Consider the following 13,178-nt stretch of genomic DNA (forward strand, 5'->3'; position numbering starts at 1 on the left):
AACTTTAGGGATGTTGAACACAGCTTACAAGGACAGCAGTATGGGAAAAACTCAAGTGTACAAGTGGTTTCCTTGTTTCAAAAAACGGTAAAATGTCAATTGATGACACCTCCTTCTGGACGTCTGCCAACTTCCCAGAAGGTTGAAAATGTTGACTAGTAGTACATCTGGGGTTCGTTCCATCAGGTCAGACTGTTAATCAAGTTTTCTATTTAGAGATTCTCAAAAATTGCGTAACAGTGGCAGACGGGGGACTGGTTTTACCACCATGACAATGCACTGCTCACGCAGTCATCTCAGTGGGCCACTTTTGGGCAAAAAACCAGCATGCTCCTCGTGCCCCCACGCACCTTACTCACCTGACCTCGCTCTGTGCAACTTCTTTCTGTTTCTGACAATGAAGAGGGACATGAAAGGACAGCATTTGGATGTAGAAGAGGTGAAGAGAAAAATGAGAGAGGTGCTGTCAGCCATCCAAACAGATGAGTTTGAAAAATGTTTCCAAGAAAAGAATTGCAGATCTGACAACTGCATTACGTGTAATGTAGTGTACTTTGAAGGTAACAAGGTTGTATTGTTAAAAAATTGTAAATGCCTATTTTTGGAGGGGGGGTTCTGCTTTTTGAGTGGGGGTATCCCTTGTAATGTCGCCAATCTGTGGCTCAAAAAATAAGAGTTTAAAAAAGTAGTAGTATTTGATAGTTGTATTTGTATGGCCTTGAGAAATTCTACATATGTACATGTAATCACACCTGTTTTCTCAAGGGCTATCACATCACTGTCCTAAAGCAGAGCACTCATTTTGATGTCTGAAATAATAAAACTTCCATGACATAAGGATGCAATAATGCTACAAAGCACTTTCCCCATTCCCTTTGCACCCTCCCTCCATTATGAGGCCAAAAGGTCTGAGTGCGATAGCCTCAGGGAAGAAAGTCCGACTTCGACACTAAATAGGTGGACAACAAAATGGAAATACAAAATCCTTTGTCTGCAGCGATGACGGCACTGGCTCACCATCAGTCACACCTGCCTAGCTAGGCTCTCACCTCATTCTGTTGCCAGTGGCACAGGCTGAGATGGCAGGATACAGTTTGAGTAAAGGAAACTGACCTTCCATCTCAGCAGCACTAGTTTCAAATTAGCCATCCACATAAATTAGGCATTCATCATAAAACAACTATACCAAGGGTTAATTAACCAGCCTACTTCTTAATCTGTTTCCAATTTTAAAAAGGGGAAATGTGCTTGTGTATCCCATAGACTGTCATGTGTATATCATGTGTATACCATAGACTATCATGTGTACATAACGTGTGTACCATAGACTATCAGGTTTCTTTTGTGTTCACCTACTTAACAGTCACATATTTTCAATTTGGAGAGAAGAATCAAGTAAGTGGCTTCACCGAATGCATGGAAATCATAACATAAGGGCAGCTCATCTCCCACCGAATCTTCTATTTCTTACCAATCGAGCTCAATCATCCTGGAGGAGCACAAGAGAATCTCCGAGAATATTTGAATCATATTTTTTAATGCTCAAGAAAAATACGGATTGATTTTTGCTGGCTTATAATGAAATAATATATAATCACAAACTTGACTTTTCATGCTCAGCCGGAGGATTTTATCTATTGCCTTTTACTGGGCGTCTAGTTCTCTCTCTTCTCTTCTCCGAGCCCAGATTTCCAAAGGGTTACAAACAGTCCTTGTGTCTAAAGGATGGCCGCAAGGCTCCAGTGCATTCTACTTTGCTTTCCCAAACCACTAAACTCACTGCCATTGAGACCATCCTGACTCACAGTAGCCCTATGGGCCACAGTGGACCAGCCCTGTAAGTTTCTGAGGGTGTAAATCTTTACAAAATCAGTCTCATCTTTCTCCCTCAATGGCAACGAGTGTGGTATTTTGGGTAATGACTTCTAACTATCAACAGGAAAGATGTCTAAAGAACATGATGAAAAATTAAAATATGGGAAAAGACACAGACCATTTGATTTGCATGCATATGGGCTTTCTGTACTACTCTGCTCCTGCAAACCACTCCTTGGTCTGCTCTAATCTGACTCATGACACTACTCCACTGAAACAGTCTGCAACATCTCTCTGGTGCTAACTACAAAGGGCATCTTCTGTCCCCTTTGAGCTCTGCAACATCTGATGCTACTCACCACTCCTTCCTGTTGTGGGAAATGCTAATTCTTTTCCAGCCTCTGCAACATCATGCTAAAGCCGCTTGCAGCCTACCTCTCTTCACTTATAATGCTGGCATTTCCCTAGGTTTAGCCCTAGGCTGCCTCCTCGTCTCATTCTACACCCTCTAGTCTTACGGTTACATCCACTACTAAGTCTTCACTAACATTTAAAGACCAAAGGTTCCTCAATTTGTAAGAACCATGCTCTTTCTTTGAGTCTAAGATATCAATCTGTCAATATGCCCAAAAAGGAACTCCAAATCCAAACTAGAAATCCAAAACCATTCGTGAGAACAGTAGGTTTATTATGCCAACCTGGCCAATGGAAACATGTGGAATTAATAGGTCGCAGTTTGATTGGAGGACAAAGAAACAAATGGTTCTGCAAGGTCCGAGCCCCTATCTCTTTCTCCCTGATGATTGGAGCATTCTGGAGCAAGTGTGCTGCTGCTGTAGCTAGTTCTCTGCCTCAACTTGTGAGCTACACTACCTGTGAGTCAGGCCAATCTGGAGATCGTGTCGTAGAGCTTAAGGCTCCTTCGAGACCTGCTTCACCATGCCGCTGGTGCTTCTATAGCCTGAGCTTGAGGCTGGTGGTCGCCTTGCATTGCTTGTGTTTGATATCCCATCCGGGCCTGCTTCGCTAAGCTCTGGGGCTACTGACTTTGGTAATCTACCTTGCTGCTTGCTGCCTGTAGGCAGACTCTGCTTGCCTTGCCCCAGGAAGGACTCTGCTGTCTGCTTCTTTGACCTTGGACCTGGCAGCCCTTGTGAGTTGAAGGACTTCTAGTAATATTAACTGTTCCACAGAAGTGAGTTGAACTGAACCCTGTTATTTCTGTGTGGACTATTTAGTTGTTATGTTCCTTCTTGTTGTGTGTGTGTACACACACACACACACACACACACACACACACACACACAATGTGAAATCCTAAGTGTCCTGGTTCCGTTTCTCTAGGGAACCCTGCCTAACACAATGGTACCAGGAGTGGCTCTAGAGAAACAAGAACATAAATAGGAGCTTCTCAAATTGATTCTCCAGTCTGATTAGGTCTAACAACACTGAGGATGCTGCCTCTACCTCTAAAGGCATGGATAAACCTGACACTTTTACTCGAGTGGGTGGTGTTCATCCACGGTGTGACGTCGCAAAGCTAAGATCCACAGTGTCACCACCAATAGATGAAGTGCTGGTGAGAGGAGAGGCTCTCCGTGATTGTGTGTTTGATTTTTTCCAGCAGTTTTGTCAGGATGAGAAGTTTAGGGAAGCTGGTTGGCTGGTCCTCCTTACAATTGAAAATGGGATCAAGGAAAGGGATAATCTCAGAAACTCAGAAGCATTTCTCAAATGCTGAAGAACAGACCTAAAAGCTTCTGCATGTGCTGCAAAGGAGAGTCTTCTCTCCTCTTGGAATAGAGTTGACATTGCCAAACACCAAATCCAGAGTCTCATCCTACGGGTAGTTGAATTACAGCGTTGGCAGAATTGCAGGTCTAGAACAGTGTCTGATATCAAAGTAAGGGCATTATCCTGAAAAAAGAATTTGGACCCTGAGACATGGGATGGGAACATATGGGCTGATGATCCAGAAGAGGAGGATACTGAGAGTATGGACTAGAGTACAGTGAGCCAAACTGTTTAAGGCAAAATACCAGGTGGGGTTGCATCTGTAGCATTGCCTGGGGGAGAGGCCTGGCAAGATTTGCTGAGAGACCCCAGGAACACCCCTACCACCCATTATTTCCTCTAGACCTGTACCTAGAATTAAGTCTGAGAAAGTTCCTAAATGTGAGGTTCAGATGATGACTCAGGAAGAAGAGTGCTATACTCATAAAGATCTGCTTGAGTTTTCTAATACACATAAGTAGAAGCCTGGGGAAAATCCATGGGAATGGTTACTAAGGGTGTGGGACACTGGTGGAAGGAATGTAACATTAGACCAGTCTGAGTTTCTTGATATGAGGCCCCTAAGGACATATACTTCCTTCAATGTCTCGGCAAGAGAGGGTAAGAAAGGATCTAATAGCTTATTTGGCTTGTTCACTAAAGCCTGGGCTGCCAAATGGCCTAGATTAGACCAACTTGAAGTACCTGACCTAACTTGGTACACTGTAGTATCTATAGCTTAGAGAAATTGGTATGTTGGGACGTATCTATCAGAATCCCATAGACCCCCAAAATGAGTGTCTCGAGGACATAACTTTCACCCCAACCTTAATGAACAAATTGTAAAGTGGGCCCCAGTATCTCTGAAGGCTCCTGTGATTGGTTATTTTATGTGCACCAGGATTAACAGTGGGAACTGCCCTAAGTGAACGCCGACATTTGCCTACAATGGGGCTGATAGGGTCCCATGGTGGTAGGGGGCAGGTGTCAGCACAGAATCAATACAGGCAGGGTAGGCATGGTTATCATAACGGACAGCAAAGTTTCTGTTGTAATCAAAACAACCTGACTCGTGAACTTATGGCATTGGCTACTTAGCCACCGTGTCTCTAGAAGTGAAATATGTGGGGAACCCACTAAATATTTGTGATCTATACAGGTGGAAGAACGTTAGATCAGGTGAACAGCAGACTAGAGAGTCACGACCTCCTCAATCAATTCTCAGACCTGGGCCAGTTTACAGACCCATAACCCCTTGAATGAGGGAGAGGGTAGGTTCCTTTGAAGAAGGACCCTGCAACATCATCAGAGGTTTATACTGTTAGTCCTTTTTCTAGCCTTTCCCAAAGGGAGCTGCAGCCTTTCACAAGAATGCCTGTTCACTGGGGGGAAAGGAAACAATCAAACTTTTCGGGAATTACTGGATACTGGCTCTAAACTGGCATTAATTCCAGGAGACCCAAAATGTTTCAAAGACCTGCCAGTCAGAGTCAGGGCATATGGAGGTCAAATTATCTACGGAGTTTCAGTTCAGGTAGGCACCACCATGGGTCCAGTGGGTCCCTGAACCCATCCTGTCATTATTTCCCCTGTTCCAGAATGCATCATTGGAATAGACATACTTAGTAACTGGCAGAACCCCCATATCGGATCCCTAAAATGTGGAATATGGGCTATTATGGTAGGAAAAGCTAAAGTGGACACCATTAAAACTGCCATTGCCTAGGAAAACAGTAAACCAAAAGTAATACTGCATTCCTGGAGGAATTACAGAGATTGGTGCCAGTATCAAAGACTTGAAGGATGCAGGGGTAGTGATTCCTACCACATCCCCGTTTAACTCACCAATTTGACCGGAAAATCAAAACAACAGATGCATCCTGGAGAATGACAGTGGGTTATCATAGAGTTAACCAGGTGGTGACCCCCAACTGTAGCTGCTGTTGCAGATGTGATTTCATTGCTTAAGCAAATTAATACTTCTGGTGCTTGGTATGCAGCTCTTGATCTGGCCAATGCCTTCTTCTCAATACCAGTCTCGAAGGACCACCAGAAGCAGTTTGCCTTCAGTTGACAGGGGCAACAATATACTTTCAGAACTCTCCCCCAGGGATATATCAAATCGTCTATCCTGTGCCATAATTTAGTCCAAAGCGATCTTGATCCCGTCTCTTCCACAAAATGTCACATTATTCCACTATATTGATGACATTATGCTGATTGGACCCACTAAGGAGGGTGTATCAAACACTCTGGATTCATTGGTACAACATCTGCATGCAAGAGGTTAGGAAATCAACGCAATGAAGATTTAGGCACCCTTCACCTTAGTAAAATTTCTAGGGGGTCCAGTGGTGTGGGGCATGTTGAGATATTCCTACTAAAGTGAAGAATAAGCTGTTGGATCTGCTCCCCACCCCACCCAACAACTAAACAGGCGGCACAACTCCTAGGGGGCCTCTTCGGATTTTGGAGGCAACATATCCCATCATCTTGGGTATTCTACTTCGACCTATTTATCAAGTGACACAAAAGGCTTCCGATTTTTAGTGGGGCCCAGAATAAAAAAAGGCTCTGCAACAGGCTCAGGCTGCATTGCAAGCTGATTTTCCACTGGGACCACATGATCCAGCTGGCCCAATGGTGCTAGGGGTGTCAGTCATAGTTAGAGATGCAGTGTGGGAAACTTTGGCAGGCCCCTATTGGTGAATCACAGCGTAGACCGTTGGGATTTTTTAAAAAATCATTTTATTGGGAGCTCGTACAATTCTTATCACAATCCATACATACATCCAAAACATATGTACATTTGTTGCCATCATCATTCTCAAACCATTTGCCTTCTACTTGAGCCCTTAATATCTAAACCCTTGGGATTTTGAAGTAAAGTCCTACCATCCTCTGCAGACAAGTACTCCCCCTTTTCAAGAACAGCTTTTGGTCTGTTACTGGGACTTAGTGGAGACTGAACGCCTCACCATGGGCCACCAAGTCACCATGAGGCCTGAGCTGCCCATCATGAACTGGTATTGTCTGACCCTCATAGTTATAGAGTTCGACATGCACAGGAACATGCCATTGTTAAATGGAAGTGGTACATTTGAGATCAGGCTAGAGCCGGACCTGAAGGTACGAGTAAGTTGCATGAAGCAGAGGCCCAAATGCCCACAGTGTCCACTCCTGACACAGTATCTTCCTTCTTCCAGTCTGCACCTATAGCCTCCTGGGGAGTTCCTTATGCTAAGCTGACTGAAGAACAGCAAATTCACGCTCGGCTTACTGATGGTTCGGCATGATAGGCAGTACCAAGAAAAAGGCCAGACCGGACCAGACCACAGGGCTCCACAGCACATGGAGCAAACCAGCTGAGTGCCTTCAGGTAGGCGCTTGATTTGTGGAGTGGGATGCCCTTTTACATTTGATACAGCTAAAAGAGCTTTGTAAATAGCTGCTTGAGCAGGGCATAGCCAAAGGGCCTTGCGCTGAGGAGGGCCCCCGAACAAAAGAACTATATTCTAAGCATCTATGATTCCATTAACTTCCCTACTAAACACCTGGGGTGAAGTGAAATTACTCACTTACACCTCTTCAATCCATAACTCTATAACTCCCACCAAATGACTGGGTGGGACCATACAATAGGGCATGAGAGACACTGTTAGAGGAGACCGACCAATTCTGTCTTTCCTGTGAATTTAAGAAAGCCATCTCAGAAGCAGAGGGTGATTCCTGTGACCATCGAGAAAGAAAAGCCAAGAGCAGGGCACGTGTGAGATCCCTGCCAGAAGTGGCAGAAGCAGCAGAGGTGCCATGCCTAGGCGGAGCGGAGCGGAGCAGAGGAGCTACACTGCAAAATGGTAAATGGGTTGCTTAGCCCACAGAGGCCAAGGCAGCAAGTAACTGAGAGGCTGAGAACCAGAGAGAGACTTACCTGGCTGCTGGCTGTGAAGGGGTGCTGCCTTGGTGCTGCCTTAAAGTTTTTTGATCCTGACTTGTGATAACCTGTTAACTTCTCCAATCAGCCTCCAAAACCGGGAGTATTGCCTGTGAGTTCATGGGGCTATTGCAATGTGGCTTTGAATCTGCCTGGGAAACAGACGGCGAGTGAGTGCCCTGGGAAGGGCAGCTGGTGCCAGAATTGGCAGAGGAAGTTGGAGGTTAGAGGCATGTCTGACCTCTGCCTCATAGCAACTAGCTTTGGGCTGATGCATTTGATTCTCCTTCCCCGTTGTATAGTCAGAGGAGGTTGGACAATACCCTCACACTACTCTTCTAAAGAAAAAGGCTAGGGAAAACATGTTTCAGATTAAAGGTGACAGAGACATGAGAACTAAATCTAATGTGATCCTAGATTAGAGTGGGGAATCTTTACAAAAGAAATGAATGAACTAATTGCCAAAATTGAAATATAGATGGTAGCTATAAAGAAGTAATCTATAAATGCTAAATTTATTGCATTTACTCGTTTTGCTGCACTAGTAGCTGTACTGTGGTTATAAAGAATATCCCTGTGTTTCAAGAATTATGCAATGAAGCATTTAGGGGTAAAGGGCATGAGGTAAGCAACACACTCTCAATAGGCTCACAGAAAGAAGCATGTATGAATGTGTTTATATAAACACACACACACACAGAAAATACACAAGAAAAATTGCTAACAAGTAAATTTGGCTGAAGGCTATATCATGGTTTTTTGCACTCATTTTTATTCTTACAACTTGTCTGTAAATTTGAAGTTATTTCCAAATCAAAAGCAAAAACAAAATGAAATGAACAAAGATCTGCAGCTCTTTTCAGGGTCTATGCCTTGTTTGCAATTGCCTTTCCAGAGCTTAACAGAGTGCCTGATCACAGTATTTGTTAAACGGTGAGGAAGAAATTGTACATGATGAAACTATCTGTTTCACTAAAGCAAAATACACTTCCTACTCATATATAGAAGAGCGTTTACATGAACTTTGTCCCCTGCTTCCTGTCCCCCTTCCCCCAAATTGGGGGAAGAAGGATCACTTGTGTACAATGGTTTGGGAATGAATAGGAAAAAGAGGAAAAATAGCTTGTAGCTACTGAAATCAATGAGTACATTTCCCCAGTTTGTCCCTTTAGAAATATTCCAAATCCGAAATGCTAAGAAAGTCTAGCAGATTAATAAACTAGTCTTTAATTTAAAATACAAATCATCTTTAATTCTTACGTGTGCGTTTTACCTTGTTTCTCTACCAGGGTTTGATTTATCTATCGTTTTTATTTGCACTGTAAGAAAATCTATAATTTGCACTAGCCAGATTCATAACTAGATGAGCAACCCGGCTGCCAATACTCTAAGGCAGTGCTGGCCAATAAAATGACAAGGTCAGCTGTACACAGTGGTTTCCATGTTCTAGTCGGCATGATCAAATCATTAAAAAGAAACAAAACAGATAGAGCTAATATTCATGTATTTTATTAAACCCATATATGGAAAATATTGTTTTAACATGTAATCAATATAAAAATTGATAGAAGAAACCAAGTCCTTGAAATCTAATGTGAATTTTTACATTTACTAAAATCAAAAATCCCATTGCCACTGAGTCAATTCCAACTCAGAGGACCCTAAAGGGGGTTTTGAGGATGTAAATCTTTATAGGAGCAGATAGCCTCATCTTTCTCCAAGGGAGCAACTGATGGGTTTGAACCACCAACCTTGCAGATAGCAACCTAGCCCAAAGCACTTCCACAGATTCCTCAGGTGCTCCCAAGGATTCAAAGTCACTGCTCATGCAATTGTGCTCATTAGTGGTTACTAGTTACTGAACCACTATGTCCTGAAGGTAACTATAATCCTCTCCATTTTACAGATGAGAACACATAATTAGAGAAGAAGCGTCTGGCTCTGGCAGGATGACTCAAATCCATGCTGCCTTCTCCAAAGTCTGTCTTCTTTACACTCTGTCATTCACCGAGAGCAAAGCTTTTCCCAGTAATGATGAGCACCTTTCTTTTACTAGCTGGGGTGGGGGACAGCAAGCCCTCATTAGTTTATCATACAAAGAGAGCATTACTGGTATGAGAGGGGGGGAAGGACTGCAAGGGGAAGGAAAGAATTCGTGTACAGATGTTACCTATTTTAACATGAAAGAAACAGAGGCAAAGGGAAGAAGTTGTGCTTTCTTCCCCACCCACCCAATGGTTACCAATACTTGAATTTGAATAAAACCTATAAAAACTTCTTGAAGATAGAAGCCCACGCCTTACAAAAACTACAAAGAAGACGGTTGCTATCTAAAGAGATGATGAACAGCAGATCTATTTTTCACAAATAGGAATCTAAACTGATATAAACATGTTCTTCTTTAGAAACTATGTATTCATAATAGTGGTTATTGCTGTTCCCTGTGTATAAGGATTCATTCACACAAGCACTAATTGATAAGGATAATCATTAAGTCTTTCACAGTAATATTTACTAACTTAGTAATTTCTTGATGATTGCCAAAGGGTAAAATGCTTTACAAAAAAGCTATTTCCTGGAACATTAAATCAACTGACAGCTAACAAACAGAAAGGTTCCAGCTCATAAAACAAGCCTATTTCCCTTAAAAACACAGCTTGAATTACGTGTGTGCGCCCATACACACGTGTGTTTTCATTTAATTTCACAAAATACAACTAACAACAAACATTTTCATACTGGTATCTGGGGCGATTATACAGTTGGATATGATGAGTTAGATTACAAAACACAATTTATTTTTGCCCATAAATGTCGATGCACACAGCAACAATGCAAAATAAACACTGGGCTTTATTTCTCAACCACATTACAGTGGGGCTGTTGAGTTTTATACACCAATCAAGTGATTCATGATTATTTGAGTCATTGAAGCCAGACAGAGGTTTGAGCTGTACAGGATAAGCTAGGATGGGGCCAAACTCCTGGAACACCTTGAAACAATGTCACCCCCACCACCCACGACAGCACAGAGCCGCAATGAAGAGGTTGTGGAGCGATGTAGGTGGTAGCCGAGAACCAGAGAGAAAAGGTACTGAAGGCACATAGTTCAGAAGCCACAAGAGCCAGGAGGTTCTGCAAGGTTGCACCTTCATTGTCTGGAGGCTTTGCAAGAACTTTCAATTCAACAGTCTCAGCGTAGTGGTGGGGCAGGTACTAACTTCTGGGTGGAATCAGTATGCAGCTACCTCCTTAATTCACAAGTGCACGTGCCATACCGCAAAGGTTCTGTTCCTGAAGAAGAGCAGCTGCTAAGCGCGCTCGCGTGCACACACGCGCGCGTGCACACACACACTCACTGCAGAGTCCCTCCTCCCAATCAGAGAGGAAACTCCCGAGTGCTCTGCTCCAATGCTCCAATTCCCTGAAGTCCAGCAAATGACTGCAACACCCAGTGTTTTGTGTCTGCTGGCTTTTCTCAACTCAGCAAATCCACTGGGAGGCGCTATGCCGGCCCTCCCTAAATATTAGGCTGCCAGAATTTAGCTCACTTCCTAAAATAACTATTAGAGATTGTAAACCAATGGTCTGTGAGTCAAATTCAGCCCACAAATCTGTTTGGTTTGGCCCTAACAGTGTTAAAAAAAAGTTGAGCCACAGTTTTAAAAGGGAGGGGGTATTTAAATATAAAACTAAGATATCCAGCTTTTCTCAGAAAAAAATTGGAAGATCTAGTAGCAGCAGCAGCTGAAGCAGAGGCTCCCCTTCTGGACAGGACAGGCACTCTCTTGCAGCTTGCCTAGTTTCTACTGCCTATGGTGTCCCAGGCACTAGGGCTTGGCTTTGCTCACTCCCTTCCATGGGGGGCAGGGGGAGGTGTTGTTGAGACATCTGAAATGTGTTCACAGAGAGGCTTTCAGACACTACTGTAAATATTAAACTAGTGTTTCTCAATGTAGCAACTGATGCAATAACTTTGACGAAACAATTCCTTGTTTTGCAAGACTGCCCCATACAAGCTTAGCATCCTAGCCCCTCCTACTAAAATCCCAGAAGGCACCCTCATGAGAGGCCCCAGAAAGACAGTAACAGCTGCCTTTGGAAACCACTATTAACATGCCAAATATGGTGCAGTAAGCATTTCTCAGGTTTGAGCGGGAGGTAGCCAGCCTTGTCGTGAGTGAACTTTTATAATTAACAATATATATATATATACATATACACAGGCATCACTTATTTTCTGATGGGCCTGCCCTAGTAAAGACAGTTGAACAGAAACAAGCATGCATAGCCCTGTGTCCACAATAAATCAAAAACCAAACTCGCAGCCATCAAGTCAATGCTGACTCTTAGGGACCGGCCACGGGTTTCCGAGATTTTAACTGTTTACAGGCCTACAAAGCCAGTCTTTCTCCTGCAAAGCTGCTGGTGGTCCGAACTGCCGATCATGCAGATCACAGCCCAAAGTGTATCTACTACACCACCACAATACATCTGGTGAAACAGGATGCAAGATGATTTGGACATTGTGCAAATGCCTTATCCGAAGCTGGGGCTGCTTCTCCTCGAAGCATCCCGAACCAGCTTTGTACCTTAAGTAGTGGTTTTGAATGTGCTCAGAGGGTTTTAAGTGTGGTCCTCAAGGCAACAGTTCTCCCATAGCTGACACAAGTCCTACTCTCATTGTCATTACCCTTGGTGTTTCAGGGGAGCTGGTTCTTTAACAGCTTGGAGAATCTTTGCATTGGTTTGGTCTTGTGCTTGGCAAGTGCCACATGCTCAGTTGTGAGCAAACAACATTGATTTTCTACCTTCCTGTTGTTTAATAAGCTTTTGTTTCACTTTCAAATCGGTGCTTCTCCTGGGGCTCTTGCGCTGCTATCCCTAGCAATGGCTTTGCTGCATTTGGGTGCCAAGATACATTGCATGGTAATATTTTTAAAAGAAAAGTAAGCAGCCAGATAACACTACAACTTTCAAAAGATGGGAGATGCAAGAGATTGGAGACTGCTGCCTCTGAGGAAAAGCCTCCACGGTTATGCAGGAAACTTTGTAGAAAGTATAGTACAGACACAAGGCATTTATTATGAATATCAGGACTTACATACTGCAGGCTATATGTAGATGCACCATACTCTTATACACCTTTGTATGCAAAAGACACGAAATACAAATGTTGCTTGATGGAAGTTACTGTGTTCTACTGCATCTTGATAGTCAATCCGGATGTCTGAACAGACATTAGGTGGCACATGACTGTATACTAGTAAGTTGCTTTGGAGCACTCATGCATTTTCTTGCTCGTTTGGAGGTTTTGAGCTTAGGTCATTCTTAAGGGGCATCTTCCATGTGCTAGACACCATGCTAAGTGCATGACCTCAGTGAATCCTCATAATAATTCCCTAATCATCAAATGAGGAACTTAATGCTTCCAGAAGCTGAAGAATATCCTCGCAGTCACATAAGCAACAAGGAGCCAAGCTAGGACACACAACTTGAAGTCTGTGTTCTTAATCACTATTCATCTGTACTGTGAGCTACCTGGTAAGATTAAGATGCTATCTTAATTTTAAAAGAAAATGGCAAGTTTAAACCAAAACTTGCTTTTAAACCAAGAATGTTTGCAGTTAAGGTTCCAATTTCAGGGGTTTTCGTA

At 43.2% G+C, this 13,178-nt stretch overlaps 1 protein-coding gene across 1 annotated transcript in view; it reads right to left on the bottom strand.

Moving 5' to 3' along the window:
- Positions 1-13,178, bottom strand: part of TAB3 (TGF-beta activated kinase 1 (MAP3K7) binding protein 3) — a 75,015-nt gene that overhangs the window by 37,895 nt on the left and 23,942 nt on the right. The window lies entirely within an intron of this gene.

The sequence above is a fragment of the Tenrec ecaudatus genome, chromosome X, assembly GCF_050624435.1.
Source record: "Tenrec ecaudatus isolate mTenEca1 chromosome X, mTenEca1.hap1, whole genome shotgun sequence".
NCBI lineage: Eukaryota > Metazoa > Chordata > Mammalia > Afrosoricida > Tenrecidae > Tenrec > Tenrec ecaudatus.